Source organism: Calypte anna, chromosome 7, assembly GCF_003957555.1.
Source record: "Calypte anna isolate BGI_N300 chromosome 7, bCalAnn1_v1.p, whole genome shotgun sequence".
Classification (NCBI taxonomy): Eukaryota; Metazoa; Chordata; class Aves; order Apodiformes; family Trochilidae; genus Calypte; species Calypte anna.
Window position 1 is genome coordinate 30,166,678 of NC_044253.1, and position 19,398 is coordinate 30,186,075.

Below are 19,398 nucleotides of genomic sequence, written 5' to 3' on the forward strand. Positions count from 1 at the left end.
TGCAGTGTGTTGCAGCCAACAAAGCAGGCATAAATACAATTTAAAATATAATTTTAAGAACTACAGAAAGAGATCTTTGGACAGCCAGATAGTATTAGCTAGGAAACAGGCAGTAATGTGTCAGATGGAGCAAATGAAGATTCAGATGGTTTTAATAGCAGCGCCGCATGTTCTATCTTTTCAGACTTGTTTGATCTAAATTAAGAGTGGTTTAAGTTAGTGTTAAATTGCCCTTAAAAGCAGAACATTTGGTATGTAATCAGATAGTGAAAGGGGGGAAAGGTTCCTACCTTTCCTTTTTTTTTTGGTTTTTTCCTGTGGAGAAGAGGCACTTTGTGTCCTTCAGTTTAATTTCTGGCAGGAGGTCTGATCTGATGAAGTGGCAGAGAACCATCAGCTCCTGCTCTGTGTTTGAGGCATTGATGTCACTCGCTGAGCAGAGATGCTGAGGCAGTGACAGGCAGCAGGAGGGCTGGTACCCAGCATCTTGTTATGCAGCAGGGATTGCCAAGTCTTGCTCCAGTGGATGTTGGAAGGGTTGTGCACAGCAGCTGGGTGAAGTTAACTGTGCAGTGCTGTGGCTTGCTGTGTTACAGTGTCTGCCCTGGGCATCCAGCAGTGTTTAAGTGGAGAGGTTTCTTCCCTGTAAATCACAGCAGCTCTTTCTTAGGCCTGAGTTTACTTTGGGGCTACATCTGGTTGCAGCAGGCTCTCTGAAGAGAAGTGCTGTGCCATGACAAGTGCTGGGCAAGCACACACAGTGCTTACCTTTAGGAGCCAAACGTATCCATGGCAGGGTAGGTGTTAAAATATATATACATATAAAATGGGATGTGAAGGCACAGCTAAGCTGGCTGTATTGCTCAGATTTACATCTTCCTTCAGCTGGTCTGAGGCTGGGTCAGTCTCCTGCTAGTTTAGCAAACTACCAATTCTCAGAGGAATCAAAGTATTTTGTGAAGGGAGCAGGTGTGAGACTCAGTTGTTATATAAAGGCCTTGGAAAGTGAGGCTTCTCGATTGCCCCACAAACTCATGTTCACCCCTTTCCCCTGGTTCCAGACTCTCTGCAGGGTTTGTGCAGGGTGCTGGTGGCAGCTTTGAACCATATTTGAACAGCTGGTGCCAGAGAGAACCCTGTCAGCTATAGTTTGGGTCCAGCTGGAATTCCATGGCCTGTAGAAAAATGTAACTTTTCAACTTTTCCTGTAGCATAAAGATCTGTAAGAACATTTAAAAAAAAAAATTGGGGGCCTTTACATTGAATTAGATATTAATATTGATTATGCAATCAATGCTGTATTGTTAGCCACAATAATGTTTAATTCAATAATTCTGTGGTGCTGCATCTCTCGCTTCCCCTGTATTTATTTTATGCTGTGCAGCAACATAATGCAGAAAGGCTCTGCCCTGCTGCGTCCCCTGGGTTTGTTCTGGGAAAGCAGGGGATGATCACAGGGGTAGAGGGCAAAGGAGCCAAGGTCTGTGTTGGGTTGAAGTCTTTCATGTGTCCTCTGGTTGACAATATACAGTCAGGGTCACCTGCATGGCTGATGTAAACAGTGACTTGTAGCACTGGACAGTTTTTAAAGCCCACTGAAACAATATTGCCATTAAATTGAATATTTCCCATGACCTCCTTTGTCATGGTGCTTTGCTTCTGCAGCCTGGGCCTGATGCAGAGCTTCATTCCTGCTCTCAGCAGTTGAGTCCCAGCAGCTACATGTATCAAAATGGGAAGCTTTTCTACCCCGGGCTTGTGAAGAGGTGCCAGATTCTGGTTTTAGACTTAGTCAAGCTTGAATGATTTTATCTGTGGTTGTAGGCAGAAGTTTCTTATTAAATTAAAAGTAACAGTTTTGTTTAACTGCAAAATGGGAGGCAGATTTTCTCTCCAGCTCAGTCCACTCACAATACAAGTTTTCCAGTCTCTGACTTTTGCTGTCTGTGTACCTGTTGAGTACCTGAGATGTGATGAAAACATCTGGGAACGGCCTGGAGTAAGCTGTGATGTCTTGTAGACTCTTTCATGAGTGTGTTAAGAGAAACTGCTTGGTGAAATGGACCTTGACTCAGCAATAATAGATGGAAAAACTGCTTACATTGAATTAGAAGTTTCTGTGGTCTGTGATCCACAAATGTGTTCTCTCACCCATTGCAGGACACGAGACTTGCCCAAGGAGATGGGTGGATGCTTATGCTTGTTCCTATAGCCTGGGCTGGCATAGGACATAAGTGGCCCTGCCAGCAAGGCAAGTTTTTACCAGTCTCTGTAAGTGCTCTTACCAACAGGCAGAGAAAGTGTGTTGGGGGGAGGAGGGGCAAGGATTTGATCTGTCATTCTTGCGTTCCACCTGCATTTATCAAATCCAAGGAGAATCACATAACCTTGATTTTATTTCTTCCAGATAGAGCCCGTGCATTTCAGCAGATAGGGCCTAACAGTGTCTGGGGCAGGCACAGTGAGCTCAACTATCAGAAGGGACCAAGTTTGGAGATAGGCCAGAAATTTTTCTCTTGAGTTTGAGCACCTGCAGTCTGGTACTTTAAACTGGATTTGGACTACAAAGACAGGTAATCCAAAATGGAGCTGTAGGCTTTGAAATTGAAGCCCTCCCAAAATTCAATCCTGAAAGAACAAGTGATGACAGGCAGCAACTTGCATGTTAAGATGCCACATTTGTGGCCCTTCAGAGGGCAAGTCCAAGATGACAAGTCTGAGGGAACCTTGTTTCCTACTGAAGGCCAGGCAAGGCAGTGCAGGCTCCATCACTCTCTGCAGGGCACTGCAGTGATCTGTTAAATTGGAGATGGCACTTGCACTACAGGCATGAGGACAGAAGTGACAGAGTGTGAGCAGAAAAGGAGAGAAAAGTCTTCCCAAACATACAAGGAACATGCTGTAAGCCCATGAAGACAGACAGGATGTGGTGTGGGAGGGCAGGAGGAGCACAATCCACAAAAAGGGCTGGAAAGAGGACCCAGGATACTCCAGGCCTGTCAGCCTGACCTCAGTGCCTGGCAGGGTTATGGAACAGATCATCCTGGGGCAATCACACAGCACCTACAGGATGGGCAAGGGATCAGACCCAGCCAGCACGGTTTTAGGAAGGGCAGGTCCTGCCTGACCAACCTGATCTCCTTTTATGATCAGGTGACCCAACTGGTGGATGAGGGGAGGGCTGTGGATGTGGTCTACCTGGACTTCAGCAAGGCCTTTGACACCATCTCCCACAGCATCCTCCTGAAAAAGCTGTCAGCCCACAGCTTGGACAGGGGCACTCTGTGCTGGGTTAGGAACTGGCTGGAGGGCCGGGCCCAGAGAGTGGTGCTGAACGGGGCTGCATCAAAATGGCGGCCGGTCACTAGTGGTGTCCCCCAGGGATCAGTGTTGGGCCCAGTTCTGTTTAATATCTTTATTGATGATTTAGATGAGGGGATTGAGTCCATCATAAGCAAATTCACAGATGACACTAAGCTAGGGAGAGTGTGGATCAGCTGGAAGGCAGGAGGGCTCTGCAGAGGGACCTGGACAGACTGGAGAGTTGGGCTGATTCCAACGGGATGAGGTTCAACACAGCCAAGTGCCAGGTCCTGCACTTTGGCCACAACAACCCCATGAGGAGCTCCAGGCTGGGGACAGAGTGGCTGAGAGCAACCAGACAGAGAGGGACCTGGGAGTCTGGATTGACAGAGGCTGAACATGAGCCAGCAGTGTGCCCAGGTGGCCAAGAAGGCCAATGGCATCCTGGCCTGGATCAGGAACAGCGTGGCCAGCAGGTCCAAGGAAGTGATTCTGCCCCTGTGCTCAGCCCTGATGAGGCCACACCTCGAGTCCTGTGTCCAGTTCTGGGCCCCTCAGTTTAGGAAAGATATTGAGGTCCTGAAGCGGGTCCAAAGGAGGGCAACCAGGCTGGTGAAGGGACTCGAGCACAGATCCTATGAGGAGAGGCTGAGGGAGCTGGGGCTGTTCAGCCTGGAGGAGGCTCAGGGGAGACCTCATCACTCTCTACAACTCCCTGAAAGGAGGTTGGAGCCAGGGTGGGGTTGGTCTCTTTTCCCAGACGACTTTCAACATGACAAGAGGGCATGGTCTTAAGTTGTGCCAGGGGAGGTTTAGGTTGGATATTAGAAAGAATTTCTTTACGGAGAGGGTGATCAGACATTGGAATGGGCTGCCCAGGGAAGTAGTGGATTCTCCGTGTCTGGAGATATTTCAAAAGAGACTGGATGTGGCACTCAGTGCCATGGTCTAGCAACCACAACGGTGGTTCAAGGGTTGGACTTGATGATCTCTGAGGTCCCTTCCAACCCAGCTGATTCTGTGATTCTGTGTTTAAGCAGACAATACTAAAGCCAGCAGCAGAGGGGTGTGGATGGAAGGTCACTTTGTTTGGCTCACTCTCACCCCAGGTGTGTGGCACCCTAGAGAAAGCCCGAGGAGACAGTGAATGTATAAAAGTTCTCATTCTGATTCCATTTGAGGTCCAAGCTGCCTTCAAGCTCTTGGTGTATACCCACACTTAGCCCTTCAAGACCTTCACTGTGAGCAGGAGGAAAGGACAACCAGAGACCCAAAGAGGTTTCATGGGCAGGTGCAAGATGAAATGGGGAGCTCCCAGAGAGAGCTTCTGTCCAGGTTCCTGTCGGCCATAGGGAATCCCAAGTCAGTGTTGATGGCTTCTGGCTGGCTCCAGGTGCTATAAATGAAATGAGACCATGGCCTCTCCTGTTTTAGGAAGGGGCTTGTTAGCCAAGGAGGCTGAATCAGTTTTCTTCTCTGTCCTACAGGTGATAAATCTTTGTATATATTTTATAATATTTGATCATGGTAGCAAAATACGCACAAGTGCAGCAGGGAGAGAGGCTGTAACCAGCCCTTGGGATGTGTTGTGTATTCCCACACCTAATTAGTGCATATTAAGGTAACTGTAGAAACTGTCTTTGCATATTAAGTGATGGTATTAACTTCTTCTGGTCTCATTTCTTCCCCTTTTTCTTCACATCCCTAAAAGATAAGCACTAAATGTTACAATTTAGAAGCAAAGCACCCAGCGAGTGGAGAAATCCTCACATGAAGGAATTTAAGGCTGTTCTGTGTCTTCAGTGCCATAGTGACCCTCACCTCTTTTGGTCCTGCTTGTCCTGAGGCCAGGCTGCTCCTGGTATTTTTTTCCATCTTCAAAATACAAGCTTTATAAAGGCTCAGTTTGTACGTGCTTGGAGGACTGAACAGAAGATTTCCCTGGGCAGCCATTTCTGGGGTGATGTCTCACTGGGAAAAACTCCTTCTTGTGAAGTTTCTGCAACCGATCAGGGGTCACTTTTCCTGTGACCCAGAGGATGGAAATCATCATTTTGATGCTGTCCAGGCCAACAGAACTTGAGAAAGAGCTTATGTCTGTACAGAGTGGTGTTGCACAGCCCTTCAGCCAAGGCTGTGTTGGAGCAAGCAAAGCCATTTCAAATCCCTTATTACAGCCTCCACCCGGGCAGTGCTGGGCAATGATTGCACAGGCAAGCAAAGGAAGAGAAAGATGCAAGAAAAAAATGTGTCTAGCAATGGAAGTTTGTGCAGGTGCTCCAGAGCTCTGCCCTTTGGGTGAGTGACAAAATATTCCCTGGAAAAGCAGCAGTATTTGCTCTTGCTTTTCTAAATCTTCACCTCGCCAGAGCCTTCTTTGCCCCAAGCAAATCAGAGTGCTCTCTTGAATTGTCTTGCACTTGCAACCACCTCTGCGTGGTTCCCTGTCCCTGCCATGCCCACTCTGATTTTTACAGACTTGTTCACTGTGTTATAACATTTACACACCATGGTTCTCAGACATCTCCTTCTAATGGATTTTGCATTAGTAGCTGGTATCGGGAAATCTAGTACCAAAAGGTTAATGTACCTCCATTAGTCCTCTTTTTTTTTTTTCTCCTTCTGCTTTATGTACTAGTACAAGACAACCAATTTCAGTAGATACATTAGGTCTCAAAGGAAGCACTTGAAATTCTGTTTGGGCAAAGATGTGGGGCTGCTAATGTTGTCCTGTCTAAGCACTGAGGGTAAAGGGGGCTTTGCAGCTGTGGGATAATACCTTCCAGGTGTTTTCCAACCTCCACAACATTTATTTTCCTCATAAAGATTTCAGGATTTTAAAACCTTCCCTTTTCATTGACACAATTGCTTGCTCTGCATCTCCTATGTCATGTTGGAAGCTGTGCTTTCACCCATGTGTTGTCTCAGCTGAGGAGAAATGATGGTTGGAGCAGTTCAGACTGTTGTGTGGGTAGCTGAGCCACTTTTACCAGCTGGATTATTCCTCAGCCTGCAGCAAATGGTCTTCTCCCTCCTCCCTGTCTAAAGCCAACATGATAATTTCTAGCCCACTAATTGGAGTGTAACTGTATCTCGTTGCTTTTTCTGACCTAAAGTCTCTCTGGCTTTAGACAAGGTCGAGTTTTTTCACTGAAAAAAAATCTATTGCTCTAATGACCCCAAGAGTCAAGCAGGAGGGATAGGGAGGGCTGGCTTTTTGCTCTGGCTCCTGATGTATTTGCAGAGCTTGTCATGTTCCTTAACTGAAACCTTATGTTTTAGTACCATAGACATTGGAAAGTGAAGAATTTGGGTCATGATACTCGCATGCTGGCTGGTTTTGTGTTTACCTCACAGTTAGCATGGACTTAACCTTCTTGCTCTTGGACCCATCTACCACGGGCCCAATGGAGAGCTGCACCATCACCCTCAGTTTTCCTATGCTGTCTTGACCACGCTGAACCAGGACTCAACCCTCAGTTTTCCCAAGGTCCTTCCACAGCTCTAACCTGGTTCTCCATGCTCCACAGTATCCATAGCAGAGCAGACATGGTATGTGCAAGGTGGGGCATGGTTAGCTCACTGTCCTGTGAACCAGCAGCTCCTGATTGCTGAATCTCATCACTCTCATTTCCCTGTACCACGTTGTTTTTCAGACTGAGGATTTGTGTCTAGCCCTAAAATCTGTGGCTCCCAGAGGACACCTGCACTGGTCTTATTTGAGGCCCAGTGCAGACACCTCTGTGATGACTGCTGCTGCTGCTCTGCCCCTGTGAAGGGGGCTCTGTTCTGCAAGGTACAGCATCTCCATGCTCCTCAAATTTGGACTAGAACCTGGAGGGGTCAACTTGGCCACATGAGAAGATGCTGCACCCAGCACCAGTGGCACCAGGAGTCTCTTGCCATTCCCAATAATCAGAATAGCTCCATTCACCACAAGCAACAGGCCCCTCAATCCAGTTTTCTCAGATACATCTGGTGATAAATGTACATTAATAGGGTGCCACATAATCTCCTCACATAAGTACCTCAGTTCTTCTCCAGATAAGCTCTCTCCCACTGGAGGCTCATTGACTTTAAGATACTTGGGTGAAATGGAGGTGCACAGTATGAGCAGTATGTTGAAAACATTGCAGAATCAAGGCCAAAAAGAGAAGGAAAAAAAACCTTACGTGCTTTAATTTCAATTAATGAGAAACCATTCACAGCTTTCCATTTCTGATCCCTATCTTTGCACTTCTATTCTAATGGTAATTACAGCAGCAGTTTATTAACAAAGAAATCATTTGATAGCTTTCACATATTCTCATACTTCAAGTATCAAACAACATATTGATTTGATAGCTTGGCAGCACTCCTGATTGAGGAGCTGGAATTTGACTTGTTTTTTATTGTTTTGGTTTTTTTAAAGGCACTTAGATCATTTCACATACATGAGATAATTATTTTTCTGGTCGAAACAAGGGATGGATTGCAGATTGATGGAGTTGTTCTTGTGTGTGATCCCTGCTGCCCTCACAGTCAGAGCAAGCTGTGTCTGAATTTTCTTATCGAAGGACCTTGGAAAATTGTTGTTGGGCTGGATTTCTGATCCAGGCACGTGTAGAGAGGTGATTTCAATATCTGACACTACCGAACAATATAATTTTGAAGGGGTTTTTGTATGCAGCTGCATGCCCTGCTATTCATTGGGTGCCAGCAATGTGCTGTGTGGAACAGGTTTTGCCATGGCAAAGCATTTTTATAGCCCTCAATTATGCTGCACGCTCCTGACACTGCTGGTGACTTCACCACCCCTTGCTATTGCTTTCTAGATGGTTCCTCACTTTTCCAAGGTGAGAGGAGAAATTCACACTGGTGCAGGAGGCCAGGGCACTGCAAGTGCTGCCCAAGGGCTCTGGAGACTGAGCCTGCAGCAGCACACAACAGCCATGGTTTAGCCTGTCAGACGTAGCCAGTGTGCCCTTGCACTGGGCTGGTGGGCAGGAGATGTTGCAGAGGCTCACAGGACTGAAAAATAAGGTGATGTTTGAAAAAGCAACCTTTGGTTTCATGGTGAGCCCTTCTAGAAGGAGGGAGGTGACCAAAACAGAGGGAGGTGATGAGCTGCAAGTTTTCTCACATGGGTGTGGAAAGAGCAGAAATATTTGGCCTCTCTGAGAAGAAGCTGTGTCCTCACAAAGGCTTTTTATATACGTGACCCAAATGGTTTTCCTACCTGGTTTGTTAATAATTCATATGCTTCTGAAATGGCCCACTTTGATCATGCAGTGCATTGGTGACCCTACAACTTATCCTGGGTAAAGCACCAGGAGAACTTGAATTACAGATTAGTCATTTTCTCATCTAATATATCACAGACTGAAAGCTTTATGACTTCAGAGCTTACTGTATTAATTTTATGCATGAGTGCTTTATTTTTGCCATATGAGATATATCACTGGCTTACTAGAGCAAAATATCATTAGACCTGGGAAGGGATTTGGTCACTTACACTTTGTCACCAAGGATCATTGCACATAGATTATGTAGGGCTGTACTCTGCCATCTCTCATGTGTTTATTAAGTGATTATAAATATCGAACAGTGTGCCTTCAGGGGACACTTGAGATCTGTTATTGTAGCAACATTTCATTTAGAAAGATGGCACACATAAAATGATTTGTGCCTTGGGAGGGTCTGCTGAAGGGTTTGTCTGATAAAAAGACAGGTAGCCTTTTCTGCCTCCAAGCTCCTCCATTTTCAGTCTTAGACCTTGCCATGGGGTATCTTCTGTCATCCTGGTGGCAGAACAGGATCCTGAGGCACCCAGGGTCCAGCTCTGCCTGTGCCAAAGCCCTGGACTAAATCACATCAAACTATTTTGGTCCCTTTAGTCTGTTTCTTATATCAGTTCAGGATGTCAGTCTTGAAAACACCCCAAACTTGACTTTTCAGAAGTGCTAAGCCCCCCAGTCTTTATTGTTTCAATGATAACAAATGGGTTTTATATAAGAACCCATAAAATACAGCTGCTTTATCCTAAGCATTCAAACCTACCTGTCCACAAACCAGGGGGAAAGAGCCTGTGCACGTACCCTGCATGAGCCAGGGTGCAGGTACCAATGGCTGAGGGGACACCTGTGTCCCATCTTTTGAGACCTTGGTGGCATTTCACAGAGACCCTGTGTGAGAGCCCACCTCAGGGCTCTTCTGCTCCTCAACCACCAAGACAGAAGAGCAGCACCCACCTCCAGACTTTGCTTTCCATTCTGCCAAGACTTCTCATGAGCTGATGCCTTGAGTCAAGTTTTCAAAGAGGTCACTGCAGTAGGTTTGGGTTTTTTCTACATAAAATTAACTTTTAAAGTGTTGGCAGAAAAGCTGGTGGAGGCCGGGCCTCTTCTGGAAACTTATGTTCTTTAGGTCCCCTCTTTTAATTTAACATTTTATACTAAAATGTTTCCTGCTGGGTATGTAAAGCACAACCTGAAAATAGAGCTGCTCTCCATTTCTGGATTTCCACTTGCAACTTAACAACACAGGCTCACCTTTGATTAAGTGATCCACAGAAGTAAAAAAAGCTCTGCTATCTGCCACTTAACATTAATTAATGCTTCCGTGATTCATTAATGAGAAAGACCAAGAGGAGAAAAAATGGATAAGCAATAAAGAGCCTCATAAATTCAACAACAAAATTCATCAAAGCCTGCAGATGCATTCTGAGACTGAGAACACATAGAATCACAGAATGGTTTGAGTTGGAAGGCACCTTTTAGGATCCTCTTGTCCAACCTGCCTGCAATGAGCAGGGACATTTTTAGCTACATCAGGATGTTCAGATCCCCATCCAACCTGAACTTGAATGTTTCCAGTTGCAGGGCAACCTGGCCCAGTGTTTCACCATCCTCATTGTGAAAAATGTCTCCTTAGATCTAGTTTAAATCTACCCTCTTTCATTTTAAAACCATCACCCCTTGCCCTATAGCTACATGCCCTGCTAAAAGGTCTGTCCCCATCTTTCTTCTAAAGGCTGCAAGATGGTCTCTTGAAGCCTTCTCTAGGCTGAACAACCCCAGTTCTCTCAGCTGTTCTCCCTAGGAGAGCAGTTTCATCACTCTGACCATTTTGTGGCCCTTCTCTGGACCAGCTCTAACAGGCCCATGTCTGGTTTTTAGTGCAGAGCTGGGTGCAGTTACTCCAGGTGAGGTCTCATGAGAGTGGAGTAGAGAGGGAAAATCCCCTCCCTTGAGCCAGGACTCGTGATGCAGCCCAGGATATGGCATGAAAATGGCTTAAAAATTATTTGTGATCAGAAGTAGGAATTTCCTTGTGCTGCATGCTTTTATTGGTTTGATGATGTACAGCAGGCCTGCTTCTCTTGGAAATGACTTTTTGGTTAACATTTAATCTTTCTTCCCCAAGTTAGCTCTTGCTTATAATGATATGAAACAGCTCCCTGCAATTGGCTATCCTCAAACTTGAATAATACCATTTGTTGTTGTAAATTACCTATTTTGGAAGAAGTGATAAGGCTCTTCTTGCTTTACAGCTAAGTAAGCCCTCACCCTCTACCACATGGCACTGCAACAAGAGAAGAATAAAAAACAATAATAATAAAACTGTACATTGACAGTTGTATCACTTTTATACCAGGTACTTCTTTTTAGGATTCTGAGACTCTGCACTAATTTAATGTAACAAAATTGGCCTGGCTTTTGATGTGATCTCTCCTATGGGTATTTAATTTCAGTTGTTGTCGCTTTGATATTACACATAATCCTAATAGAAGCATCTGGAAAAGTACCAAGTTCACTTTTGCCTAAAAAAGGCAAAAGTTCCCAGGATCAGAGAGGAGGTACAGATTACGTGGCACCCTATTAATGTACATTTATCACCAGATGTATCTGAGGAACCTGGATTGAGGGGCCTGTTGCTTGTGGTGAATGGAGCTGTTCTGATTATTGGGAATGGCAAGAGACTCCTGGTGCCACTGGTGCTGGGTGCAGCATCTTCTCATGTGGCCAAGTTGACCCCTCCAGGTTCTAGTCCAAATCTGTGTGTGTCTGAAAGAAGTGAGGCTCAGCTGGTTTTATGTTTCATTCTTTTCATGTTTTCTAACCGGCTCAGTTCCTTTTTATTTGTAACATGAAGCTGTGACACCTCAAGGCTTCCCTAGGACAAGACTGCAGTTGCCCCCTGCTTGCCCCTGCACATGGAGGTAGCAAAATCTTTGTTATGTGCTGTGTTCCTACAGGTGTTTTGATTCTATCTCAAAAAAATATGGTCAGATGCCACTTGTTGGCTAATACTAGTTGAAAAGTGCATCTGACAAAACAGCACAGCAAGTCTGTGGTGCATGTGGATTTCTCAAAATATCCTTTCCACCCTGCTCAAGGTTAGAGGTGCAATGGGCCAGGCCTGGCCAGTGGAACTTTCCTTGCTGGGGTAAGTCCTTCAAAGGATGTGTGTCTACATCACTGGTCAGAAATTCAGACATGTATCCACATAAATTTCTATTTCTATATTGACTAATCCTCAGAGTCTTGCCTTTCATTCAACAGTTTTTTATTTTGCAGAAGAAAATTCTTGTGTTTGTGCTACAAGGCATCACAGTCACTGGCAGCATGCAAACACTGTGGGAGACTGGCCTAGGAAATGATGTGTTTGGGTTTTGATGCATTTTCTCAGATCCAGAAGGATGGAGGCGGAGGTGCTGCAAACAATTCTGGTGAGAGCTGGGACTGCAAATGATGTGTCAGTCCCCAGGCTCCGGCTGGATGGAAACCAACCTTGCATCTTCTCAGAAGTAACTAAAAGGAGAAGGCAGAGAAACCCCAGCATCTCTTGGCATCTGTGGTATGTTCACCTCATGGGATTTATGGTATCTCCACTTTTCCCATGCTGTTCACTACCCCAGGGAGATTCTTTGACTATCAGGGAAATCTGAAGGGTTGCAAAGGATTGTCTTTCCCTACATGCCTTCTGCACCCTTGCCCAAGGTGCCCACATCTCCTTCCATTTGTTGTTTTTCATACTGCTGACAAAACCAAGGTGGTTTAGGACGTTTTAACTAAAACCACAAGGGTTAAACATCCCATGGGGTTTCACGGTGTGGTAACGAACACTTTATTTTCCAGACGTGTCTCCATTTGCTTTCTTTTCATAGTGGTGAGACCAGGAGGAGCAATACTACTATTTGTAGTAGTAGTAGCACTACAAGTACAATTAGCCCAAGTGCACAGGCCTGCAGCAAGCTGAGGGATAACCTTGAATCCAGAGAAAGTTAGGGGAAATTTAGAGCCATCTGCAGCTCCAATGGGTCCCTGCGCACCCCTTTTTCTCGCAGTTTCTATTCATGCCAATAAAAGTGCCAGAAGATAAGCAATACAATGGGAAATCGCTTCTTTGGGTATCATAGCATCTTGACTTAGAAGTGCTTTAACCTTGGCCTCATGTTTCCTGCGGGGCCTGTTGTCTTTGCTGCAGAAGTACAAACACCAGCCAAGAACCTGTAGGATTTTTCATCTGAGTAAAATTAAAACCCGAAACCTTTACCATCCTCTCTATGCCAGACATACTCTATCTGCATTAACTTGAACTTAATGGACTGCAAAATGAGCATTTCAGCATATATGGGAGTGGATTAGTTGAGGGAGAGCAAGTTCCTCACACTTTGATCTCTTTTCTTTCCCACCCCAACCCATCTGCCCCAGGAAGTGTAGGTGTCCATCCACGGTCAAGATGAAGACAGCCAGTTGACAGCTCTGTTTCAGAACATTAAGGATTAGCTTTTTCCTGGGAAGCTTTTTACCACCTCCTCAGAAAATAAGGTAATTAATAAATAGAAAATTAACAAAGCTGTTGTCCTTCAAAAAAAAAAAAAAAAAGAGAAATAGCAAATACAGCTTAATTGTAGGAACACAGCCAGACCCTAGGAAATTCAGAAGTTTATTCAAGCAAAGCAGAGGTTGCATCTATGAAGCCAGCTAACTAGTGAGAAGAGCAAAGATCATATTGCTTTTGGATTAAATTGTAATCATTTTTATTAACCAAATGCTTGATGGCAGTGTTGAGGATGATGTAAATGCTTCAGGTGACCCTTTTCACCAGGCCAGCTGAACGTCTGACCCTGGCTTTACTGCAGCCTTTTCTGAAGTTCTTTGAGGTAAGACTGAAGGCTCCAAAAGCCAGAGCCTTGCTGGCCCCAGCCACCCAGTGCCTGCTTGACTGGCTGCACAGCTGGTGATGGGATGCTCCATCTTTCCAGTCCACTCCAAGGCATGATCTGCAATCTCCACTTTCATCATCATGAATTATTTAGATGCATTCGGAGGGACAGTGTAAAGCTTGGCAAGCCTAATTTTTCACCTGCTTCCTCGGAGTTTGCCTTGCAGATTCATAAGATTTTTTTCCAGAACTCCTGAAGCTGGGATTTGGTGGTTTCTCCAAACACAGAGTCAAGCCACCAATGAAAACCCATAGGGATAATTATTACAGGTAACTAGGAGGGAGAGCAGCCTGGTGGTTTGTCTTCAAACATTCTTGGTTTATCAGTCAAAAAAACCCAGCAGTGTCAAACAAAATGTGTGTGTCTTGTAATGACCAAACACTCCTGGACAGTGTCCTTTCCATTGCCTTACAGTATAAATGAGCATCTTAATGTTGTTAATATTATTGAAATCCCGCTCCATCCCACTGGAAGATGTCTAATAGCTCAGACTCACTCTTTCTGTCTCCTTCCTTTCCCTACATCACCATCTCCTGCAGCTGAAGCAACCATCAGAAAGTCCCAGAGCAAGGGGTCCTGTCACCCCTTGGCTGAGCTGATGAAGCAGAGCCAGCAGGACCAGGTGAGCACAAAGCACTCTGGCATTGCATAGAGGGGACAGGGGGGGGTCAGGCACCAGAACTAGCACCAGGGATGCTGCATGAGCTGAGATTCAGAAAGGCTGTGTAGGGAAGGGCGCACTAAAACTGTCAGATAATGTCTCTTGACACTACACTTACCACCCTCTTGCTTTCTGTGGAAAGCCTGGTACCAAGAATTATTGACTGGCAGCTCCCAGTGATGCAGCTAACTAATTAATTCGTGACCCCCAGGGTAACCAGCATGGTCAGAGAACACAAACTGCCCGAGAAATGAGAGGCTTTGTCCATCTCTTGCTTAACAGTCATCAATAGTACTCAGCTGTCTGCCTGCCCAAAGAATTAGGCTGTCTGTGAAGCTGGGTACAACCATCACCTGCCCACCCGCCTTTGACAGGGAGGACACTGTCCAGGTCTGTCATCTCCCAAAGGAGCCCAACTTAACTTTATTGTCAGGTTTTGTCTTTCCTTACAATTTCCAAGTACATAATTATCCCTTTGTATGGGCTTGAACATCCTGTGTCCAGAATTGTGCCATGTCTTGGCAATGGCTTATTTTTCCCTGCCTTGGGCTGGTTATTTAAAGCAAAGAAAAGCTCCAAATAATTTTTTACATGGATTAATATGGATCCCTTTGACTACATCAAGGCCTCTGATTGCTGTTTCCTTGTAGGATATTGGTGCTGGCCTGCCTACTCCCTCCCCATTCATGTCCATGGGTACAGGGAAGGGAATTGCCAAAAGAAGCAATTCAGTAACATGATATGTTGTAGGTCTTTCTGTGGATCCCCAGTGCTTTTCTTCCTGTATGGAGCTGATGGGAAAAAATACATTGTGCTCCTCTGCTATTTATTCTGACGATAATCTGTGGACATGATTGCTAAAGGATTTCCAGGGTCAGCATCTGTACATGTGGCTTAGAGGGCAAACCAAGTTCATGATCAAAAATCCTGTGCATTGAAAAGCCCCTTAAGGAGAACTTGGAGGATCTCCATCACCTTACTATGTGAGTGTTTTGGGCTGGTGTGGCAGGATCTTGTTAGCAGGGGGACAGATGTGGATCTTCAGCTATGGTAGACACTGACAGAGGAGGTGACTGTCCTGAAGCAGCCCTGACTCTGGGGCAGCCCAGGCTGGAGCAGTTCCTGAGAGACTGTACCTGGTGAGAGGAACTCATTGGAGGGGTTTGTGTAGGACTTTCTCCCATGAGAGGGACCCCACACTGGAGCAAGAGAAGTCTGTGAGGAGTCCTCACCCTGAGGAGGAAGGAGCAGCAGAAACACCGTGTGGGGAACTGACCCTGAACCCCCTGTGCCCATCTCTGTGCCCTGAGGGGGAGGGAGGTGTGAAGTGATCTGGGCCAGGGAGAAGGGAGGGATGAGGGGAAGGTATTTAAGATCTGGTCCTGCTTTTTCTTTCTCCTGTTCTGATAGATTATGCTATTTTTTTTCTCCCCAAGCTCAGTCTTTTTGCCTGTTACCATAACTGGGAAGTGAAAACCTCCCTGCCTTTGTCTCGATTAACAACAGCCTTCAGGTGAATTTTCTCCTCCCTCTGCCTCCTGGTTAGTACCGGCTGGGCCTAAACTGGGACAATGAGCCAAAATAGTCAAGTCCCCAGAGCTCCTCTGTCAGCAGGGAAGTGCCTGGCACCACATCAGATTGGATCTTGTCCCACACTGGGGGTATTTGGGTGCAAACTTCTTGCTGCAGCCTGTGGCACTGGGGTGTTGCTCTCCCGGTAGCACAAAGGAAGAGTGGGGGCATGGACTGGCATCTTCTGAGGACAGAGATCTTTTACATACTGAAGTTAGTTCTGGTAAAAAGATATTTTCCCTAAAAAAAAAAAAAAAAAGTCACTCTGAAAATGTAGGAAGTATATCTGCAATTATATACATCTAGCATATTAAATATATAAATACAGGCACTTACTTCATTTCCAAGCATTCTCTTCCTTGTGTTTTAAAAGCTCAGCTTCAACATTACAAAGGAAGGTGGATATTTGATAAGTTTTTCATTTTCTATTTTGACTTGCTGTTTCGAAACTATGTAATTTTCCTATATAAAAGGCATTTGTATGCTATACAGTCACAAGGGCCCTCTTTTCCCTTTAACAGCCACTGAAGAAAAACACATCATTCCTGATGCTGTGCTGGATTTGCTCTTTGCCTTTACATTTGACAGAGCTGTGGCTGAATAGGGGCTGCTGAAGCCCACTCAGCATCCCTGATGGTCACATCAGTTGGGACTCAACTCATGTGCCATTGAAGCCGTTCTGTGGTGCTGACCCAAGAGTGCTGCTGCTCCTCACCCTCCTGGTATTTCATGGAGTCTTCTGGGTGGGATGGTAGGATGGGCAGTACCCAAAGCCCAGGGTTTTCCCAGCCTTAGCCTGGTTTTGAGTCTGCCTTGCAGACTTCTGGGAAAGAATGACAACCCCCTGCTGATGCTTCACAGGTGATCAGGAGCTGAGACAGCTCCCTCCCAGGGTGTGCAGGAAATAATCCCATAATTATAAAACAATCTTGGGTAATGGCATAATAATGAGGGTAGGAAAATGGTGATGCTCTCGGGGTGGACGAGGAGGGAGGCTGTACACAGCTTCTGTGCCTGGGGGTACAGGGGACAAAAAATGACATCACACCAAAGTGAGACTTGGATGTAAAGCACCCCAGAAGGAGGGGTGTCTTGCTGGATCTGAATATGTGAAATTCACTGCAACTCATGCTGAAGGTGTTGCCTGTAATCTATCCACACTCAGACTTGCTCTTTCACTCCAATTTGAGACTTTTTGTTACCCTTTTCTATCCACAGCCCCTGTGCTGTATCATTTTTATCTCCTCTCATGCTGTCCTCTGTATGCCTCATCTTTCCAACCCATCAACTCCACCTTCCCCTACTTCCTGCCCTACCAAGCTCCCTGCTCTTCTCTCCTACCTCTCAGCTCCTTCCCTCACTTTTTTCCACCTTCTCTTCTTCATCTCCCACAAACACCACTTGTATTTTCATCAGCATCAGCTCAGGGAGGGGGATGGGAAGGACAGCATCCCGGGAGGAGGTTGTGCTCCCCCATCTGATAACACATGTATCAGACACCTTTCCCTTGAGATGGCAGCCTCTGGAAGCCCAAGACGGAGCTCTCAACAAGATTAAAGAGATGGTATTAATTGCTATCGATCATGGGTCAACAAATTAAATTGCATCTGCAACTGCATCTCTGAAAGGTCTAAATGAGAAGAGTAGTTAATGGGTCTGGCTGGCCCAGAGCTGTGATTAATTAAAGGGAGAAATGAACTAAAACATTTTAAGGAAAAAAAAAAAAAAGCAGAAAGGCAGGAGATGGAGATGAAGCTGAAACTCTTTGGTTCAGAAGATAATAGCATCTCTGGAGAGCAGCTGATAGGTTTTAAATTCTGGATCCACCCTGTCTGGCTGGAGATGGGTAGCTACAAAAATCAGATGGCGGCAGTGGTTTTGGAGGTTAATGCTCCAAGCACCCCAGGTGCCACGGAAACACTGCCCACCCATGACTGGCAGCTCTCCCACATTCCCACATGCACCCCCCAGGTAAACCCAGCTCCATGTCCATCAGCTCCTCCCTGAAATCCTGAATCTTGTCCTACCACTGCCCTCCTCCTCGGGGAGAGCTACAGTCCTGCAGCATCCCAGTGGGATGTGAAGTGCTCCTGGGTGGACATAAGGGTGCTAGTGCAGCTCCTCAGGAAATAAGGAAGTAGCACAGCATGGAATGGAGATGGTGCTTAATTAGTAATGAAAAAAAACCCACAATAGTATGCGGCAACCATAGTGCTGTACTTGTTCCAAGCACTGTACAAGCATTAACTACAGTAATTAAGCTGTAATTAATTAGAGTAACTACTAATCAGTGTAAATAATGATGCATCTGGAGGTACCAAATGGAGTTTGTGAACTGAAAGCAAATTTTCATGTTCAGGAAACAGCATAAAATATAAAATGGCACCAGAAAAAGGCAAAAAACATATAGAGCTATGTTGGGCCATGATGACTCCCCAGAAGGGACTTCTGTTTTGGCAGCATCTTGTGACAAAACCAAGTTGATCTACTGCTGAAGAGCTCTCTGTGCAACCCATCCCACCTCCAGAACTTCCGTGGTTATTTCCAGGCTCCAAGCCTGCTCCCTTCACTCCAGCTGTATCCACATCATTGCAGAGCTGGGGCTGGAGCAAGGCATGATGCAAGCACGCAGACAACACTAAGCTGGGGGGGAGTGTGGATCAGCTGGAAGGCAGGAGGGCTTTGCAGAGGGACCTGGACAGACTGGAGAGTTGGGCTGATTCCAACGGGATGAGGTTCAACACGGCCAAGTGCTGGGTCCTGCACTTTGGCCACAACAACCCCATGGGGAGCTCCAGGCTGGGCACAGAGTGGCAGAAAGGGACCTGGGAGTCTGGATTGACAGGAAGCTGAACATGAGCCAGCAGTGTGCCCAGGTGGCCAAGAAGGCCAAGGGCATCCTGGCCTGGATCAGGAACAGCGTGGCCAGCAGGTCCAAGGAAGTGATTCTGCCCCTGTACTCAGCCCTGGTGAGGCCACACCTCAAGTCCTGTGTCCAGTTCTGGGCCCCTCAGTTTAGGAAAGATATCGAGGTCCTGGAGCAGGTCCAAAGGAGGGCAACCAGGCTGGTGAAGGGACTCGAGCACAGATCCTATGAGGAGAGGCTGAGGGAGCTGGGGGTGTTCAGCCTGGAGAAGAGGAGGCTCAGGGGAGACCTCATCACTCTCTACAACTCCCTGAAAGGAGGTTGGAGCCAGGGGAGGGTTGGGCTCTTTTCCCAGACAACTTTCAACAAGACAAGAGGGCATGGTCTTAAGTTGTGCCAGGGGAGGTTTAGGTTGGATATTAGAAAGAATTTCTTTACGGAGAGAGTGATCAGACATTGGAATGGGCTGCCCAGGGAAGTAGTGGATTCTCCATCCCTGGAGATATTTCAAAAGAGACTGGATGTGGCACTCAGTGCCATGGTCTAGCAACCGCAATGGTGGTTCAAGGGTTGGACTTGATGATCTCTGAGGTCCCTTCCAACCCAGCCAATTCTGTGATTCTGTGATTCATGTGATGGGGAGTTGGGAGCTTGAGGGAAAAGATCAGTAAAGTACACCACAAATATGTAATCCTGGGGTTTTTTTCCTGGTTCACACACTTTATATTTAACAAAATAATTTTTTAATAATATAGTCTTTTACACATCAAATATTTCTAGACCCCC